This window comes from Loxodonta africana, chromosome 14 (assembly GCF_030014295.1).
Source record: "Loxodonta africana isolate mLoxAfr1 chromosome 14, mLoxAfr1.hap2, whole genome shotgun sequence".
Taxonomy (NCBI): domain Eukaryota; kingdom Metazoa; phylum Chordata; class Mammalia; order Proboscidea; family Elephantidae; genus Loxodonta; species Loxodonta africana.
The window spans coordinates 22,938,200-22,944,572 of NC_087355.1; the positions used below are offsets into that span (position 1 = coordinate 22,938,200).

General features: G+C 42.0%; 1 non-coding gene across 1 annotated transcript; it reads left to right on the forward strand.

Moving 5' to 3' along the window:
• Positions 1 to 1,330: 1,330 nt before the first annotated feature.
• TRNAY-GUA (transfer RNA tyrosine (anticodon GUA)) lies at positions 1,331 to 1,423 on the forward strand. Its single transcript has 2 exons — positions 1,331 to 1,367; positions 1,388 to 1,423. It is a non-coding gene; the product is annotated as a tRNA-Tyr (tRNA).
• The last annotated feature ends 4,950 nt before the right edge of the window (positions 1,424 to 6,373 follow it).

Genomic DNA, 6,373 nt, shown 5'->3' on the forward strand with positions numbered 1-6,373 from the left:
GACAGACAAGGCCAGAGAGGTAGGCATAACCTCAATGCCATTGTCAGAAACTGAACTCTATCAAAAGTGATAGAGATTTAAATATAGAAGAGATGGTCAGATGCTCTTAAGTAACTCTTCTAACTATAGCAGATGGTCAGAATATTTCCGTTTTGGACATACGGAGGACACATTTGAGAGACACGAGAATGAGAAACAGAGTCAGCTGGACTGAAGAGTGAATGACAGATGAGACGGTAGAGATTAGAAAGTATTGACAGTGGCGTCAAGAAGTTTGGATTATAAGAAGAGGGGTAAAGTTGGATGGTGGCTATGGGGGTTTCTGTTTTTTAGGATGGAACATATTTTTATCCTTATAGGCTGAGAAGAAGAAACCAATACAGGAGAATTTGAAGAGACAGGGAAGAGAGAAAAGGAGTGGAGATAAACAAGGTTCTGAAAGGGGCCAAAGGTTTGCAGTCAGAGTCACAGATGGCGTCAAGGCAAAAATGAAAGGGTTGGTGTTAGACAGGAACAGAGGGCCCTCATTTGCTGAGCCTGGAGGAAAGGGACAGGGACCTTCCCCAATGAATCATAAACCCTCTGAGATCTAAGACACTGAGCCCCAGCAGTTAGCAGATGATAAGCTATATCTCGGTTGATGGTGAATGAATAAAAGGGTAATTAAGATGAAAGTAGACGTTGTACAAACCATGATATTCTTTTGTAAAAATTGGTCTTTCCTGATGATGTGTGCAAAGTAAGAGAGCCGGCTTCTAAGGAATATTCTGGTTGTATTCACCGTAAGACTGATTTGTTCCTTCTTCTGGCAGTCCGCGGTATATTCGATATTCTTCGCCAGTGTCATAGTTCCCATGCATTAGAGAGGCCCGTGAGAGGTCTGTGTGAAGCCACCGAAAACAGGGAGTTGTTTTTTCCCAGGATGGCCTCTCCTAGAGTAGAGAGCACTCAATACACTTATCTCATGTTTGGGCCGTTCTTGCCTATCCCCATCCCACCTCGCCCTTATTTCTTTAAAGCAGATGCTAGTAAGTTAATAAAAAAAAAAAAAAGTAAGTTTTTGTAAATAATGTTTGTAAATCAGTCAGTCTCAAATACAATTATCAGATAAAATAAGATTTCTCCTGAGGACGTAGATAGAGAGATTGTGCTTCTGACTTTGTTTCATAAACAGACATGGTTAGTTAAGGTTGATCACAAATCATCTTGTTGTAGTTCCGTTATTTCCTACAGTGTGCGTTCGTTAGCTGTAGCACTGCTGCCACCTACAGGCCATTTAGGAGAACTGTCTTTCAGCCTTCTTATTTTCGTTCTGTATTTTCTGGGTGTCCCTTCGATAGCTCAGCTGGTAGAGCGGAGGACTGTAGCTAATCGCCAGACAAGAGACATCCTTAGGTCGCTGGTTCGATTCCGGCTCGAAGGAGACATTTTCCTCCCTTCCTGTGGTATTAAATCAAATTCTTGTACTTCGGTTCCAGTTTCAGAAACACTCATGGTGTAGTGGTTAAGTGCTACAGCTGCTAACTGAGAGGTTGGCAGTTTGAATCTACAAGGCACTCCTTGGAAGCTCTATTGGGCAGTTTTACTCTGTCTCATAGGGTTGCTATCAGTTGGAATCAACTTGACAGCAGTGGGTTTGGGTTTTTTGGTTTATTTCTTGGGCAACATCTCATAGGTATCCTTTCTTTCTCTCCTCCAAATTCGTAGTCTCATCACTATTCTCCTGACTTGTGATATAACATGGACACGGTCCTCTAGATTGCCACTGAAAATGCAGAGGGTGTATTTGCAATCTTCAGCTGGCCCAGAAAGGTAACTAAGCAGCTGGATGAAGAAACCAGGCAGACCAATTATTCTGGGTCACACATGCTCACAAAGGACAATCAGCCGCTTGCATATTGCTGCTGGTTCTGCAGGCAGTCAATACCCACAGGCAACGGACTTCATGGCTTCATCTTGCCTCAGGGCCAGCATGGCCTCCAGCATCCTCCAAGTGGCCAGCATCTCCAGGATAAACATGACTTGACTATTAAAATCAGTATCAGATACCACAGCAAATGAGCTAGAAGCAACTTCCTACCTTCATTCTTTAATCCTAGCCATAATAGATAATAATGTCATTTTAATGTTTTGTTATTATTCATAAAGCTTGTTTATCAGTGAGGGTTAGCATATTCATATTCTCCAGTATGAAGAACAATTTCTAAGGAAACACAAATTCAAAGAGATAATTTTGCTTTGAAACCTACATTTTTTCCCAGTGAAACAGTATTTTGGAGCCCTCTGACCTCTCATTTTGTAACATTCAACAATTTGAACAGTTAAGACCATTGGTTTGGATTAGAGATACATTTTTTTTCTTAAAAGCTATAAAGTATCTCTCTGTACATAAGAAGCATATACTGTTTTATGTCATTTGGTAGATTTGGGAAAAGTAAATGCAAACTTCTAATATTTAGAGAGAAGAACCCTTGTGGTGCAGTGGTGCAGTTGCTAACCGAAAGGTTGGTGGTTTGAACACACCAGTTCCTCTGTGGGAGAAAGATGTGGCAGTCTGCTTCTGTAAAGATTTACAGCCTTGGAAACCCTGTGGGGCAGTTCTACTCTGTCCTGTAGGGTTGCCGTATATCAGAATCGACTCAATGGCGGTGGGTTGGGTTTTGGGGTAATGATTAGAGTTAGTTCAATTTTCCTAATCCACCAGATGATGGCAGCATTTCTAAATTTTATTGAATTGTGTTTACTAAATTCAAAAGGAAAGTAATTTCAACTCTACTTCTTCAGTACTGCTAAATACTAATTTCCTATAATTAGCCATATGTAATTTCAATCCTTATTCTAACACTAATACTATAGTATTTTCTGTTTTGAATATAAAAATCACCAGTCGTCGTGAGTCAACTCCCACTCATGGCGACCCCGCGTGTGTCAGAGGAGAATTGTACTTCATACGGGTTTCAATGACTGGTTTTTTGGAAGTAGATCACCAGGTTTTCTTCTGAGGTGCCTCTGGGAGGACTCAAACTTCCAAGCTTTAGGTTAGCAGCCAAACACCTTAACTCTTTGCACTACTCCGAGACTTCTGCTTTGAATATACCAGTACCAGCTGCCATTGAGTCAATTCCAACTCATGACAACCCTACACGTTTCAGGGTAGAACTGTGCTCTGTAGGGTTTTCAACAACTGTGACACTTCTAAAGCAGTTTCGAGGCACCTCTGGGTAGATTCAAATTGCCAACCTTTCGGTTAGCATCCAAGTGCTTAATTGTTTGTGCTACCCAAGGACTCCAATCTTGAATACGTTGTTGTTATTGTTTGCCACTGAGTCGATTCTGACACATAGCAACTCTGTAGGACAGAGTAGAACCACCTGGTGGGGTTTCCTGGCCTGTAGTCTTTACAGGAGCAGATTGCCAGGCCTTCTCTCCTGCAGAACCACCGGTAGGTTCAAACCCCTGACCTCTGGGTTAGCAGCTGAGTGCTTAACCATTGCACCACCAGAGACTGCATGATTACTGCGACCTCCTCTGTGACACTGCTATTGGTAAACCGCTGTGATTAGCATGTGACTCCTTTCTTGGGCAATACCAGACCAATCCATTACTTTCTAGCTCAGCACTGTCCAATAGAACTATCGCCCTGGTGGCAGTGCTGTGTCTGTGCCGTCCATATGTTGGCTACTAGGTTCATGCGGCCACTGAGCATTTGAAATATGGTTAGTGATACTGTGGAACTAAATTTTAAATTTTATTTACTTTTAATTAATTTAAATTTGTACAGCCACTTGTGGTAGTAGCTACCATACTGGAGAGTACAGTTCTATATAATATAATACAAATGTCTTAGCCAACAACTCAAAATATTTCTCCTAATGTCAAACGGACTCAACGCTCTTTGGAGGCTCAAGCTTGCTCAGTTATGTTAAGTGCATTTTATCAGAAAACGCTGTCTCAGAGTGAAACTTTTAATGGGAGTTCACAGTCTCTATCCTTACCGAATTCCCTATAAGAGTCTCTGTAATCCCTCAGGTTCTTTCTGAAACTCACCCTTACCTCCAACCCTTGCTTTCCTACTTCTCCTGTTTACCGTTTCTTTTTTGTCCTTTATGGGCCTCCCCTTCATTTGCTGCTATGGTCATGGGTCTTATGTCTTCCACACTATCCCTGAGTTATCCTGTCCACTCCATAGTTTTAACCCCTATCTCTAGGCTGCTGATTTTCAAATCTGTTGCATCAACCCTGACCTGATTTATGCCTCTCATCAACTGCCTGGTGGCTATATCCACCTGGGTATCTTCAACATAAAACACCCAAAACTAGCTGTTTATTTTTCCCTAAATATGCTCTTCCTATGGATTATATTTCCATTATACCCAATCGCTTACCAAAGCTAGATATCTGAGCTCTACTATCTCAGCTCTTTCTCCTTTACATGCCCCAATGCAATCAGTCACCATGTTCTACTTATTTTAGCTCTTAACCCTTTGTGGTCGAGTTGATTCTGACTCATAGTGACCCTATGGGATAGGGTAGAACTGCCCCATAGAATTTTCAAGAAGTGGCTGGTGGATATGAACTGACAACCTTTGAGTTCGCAGCCATAGCCTTTAACCACTCTGCCACCAGGGTTTCCATTTTAGCTCTTACACTTTTCAAATCCATCTCCCTCCTTTCTGTCCTATGGTCCTTGCCCTACTTCAGTCTTTCAGCATTTCTCTCCTACTCTCGTCCTTAATGGCCTTCTTATTTTGTCTTGTCTCCTTCCAGATTCTTCCTCCACACACACTTGTCTTTTTAAAGACGTCTTCTCTGCTCAACACCTTCCAATTGCTCCCTCATTGGCTAAGAATCAAGTCCAAACCTCTTCATATATCTTGCAACGTTGTCCATGGCCTGCTTAACCTACCAGCCTCAACTCTCACCCTTTGCCATTTCACGCTTTATACTGTAATGTTTCCATCTGCTCATAACGCCCTGGCTGTACCACTGTGTCTCCCACCTCTCTTTTCATAACTCCAAGGATTTGTCCACCCTACTTCCTCTGCTGGAAACATTGCCCATCCCTCCCCCCTTTCCTGGTTAATTTCTCCTTATTCAGGCACAACTCAAGCAGCATCTCCCTCATTCAACCCCAAGGTTAGACCAAATCACCCTACTCTCTCTTTTTGCATATCTTCGTCACTGTAGTTGTAGCTGTTGGTTTTCTCATCCAACTGCTTGAGGGCAATCATTTTATTTTATTCAGTGATTGTGCCCAGTAGATGCTCAAAAATTTGGTTAAATTTTTGAATGAATGAAACTCATGATGACATTGTAAGACTGGTTCTTCCCATCATAGTAAGTGCGTAGGGAAGCGGAGGGTGAGTTTATAAAGAGGAAAATGATGCAGCAGCTCTGGATAGGACTATCCTATGTCCAGACTGTACTAATCTCCCTACACTAACTTCCCAGTCATGCTAAAGTCCTTTACAAAATCATCCCAAGTGACCCATAACGTTTCAAATACCTGCTATCAAAACAAATATTCAAAGCAATTCCACCAAAGAGTGTTGACGAGGAAGCTTCAAAGACATCCATTAAGGGAGACTAACTTAGAAACTTTTCTGTGATAAATGTTGTTCAAAGCCTGGTTTGGCCAGGTTTGGCAATTCATAGTAGTAGATGGATTTCTAAAGACTCTGAACTGAACCTAGCATATGGATCATGGTGTTGCTGAGAGTCTGGTGGCCTGCTGTTCCTGCTTCCACTCTTCACACTGGGCCCCGGATGCTACGTCCCATCAGAGGCAGAAACCCATACTCCACACATGGATCTTCACCTCCGTGGGCCACCGTCACAATCCAAACATCAGCCACACCATCAAGAATGGCTTGGTCTGAGGAATGGAATATAGAGCAGCACATGTGTCTTGTGGGTCAAAGGTCAAAGCAGTAAAAACTTGGCTAACACTTAGGCATTTCATTCAAAGGATACTTCCTCCTTAATGGAGGGATGGGGGTGAAAACATGGGATGTGACCGTCCATTGATTTCATTGAATTTAAATTCTTCCAGACATGAGGCTTTTAAATATGCAAACACTTAGACAAATGTAGGTCCCAAATGCTTAGGCCAATTCCTTAAAGGAAATTAGAATCCTTCAGATTCTAGAGTGACACTACAACCGTGAGCCAGTCCTTTGGGTAATGATGTCACGGTACGGCTATGTGTATAGCTGAACATCTCGAAGAGTTTGGAGGAAATCAGTGACATTTTCAGAAGTCTTTCCAGACATATACCTATATACAGCAAATAGTTATAGGTTGTTTTAAATCTGTAAGCTTGTTTGAAAAAAAAAACAGTGGTATAGTCCAATCTATTTCCAAAGTATCACCT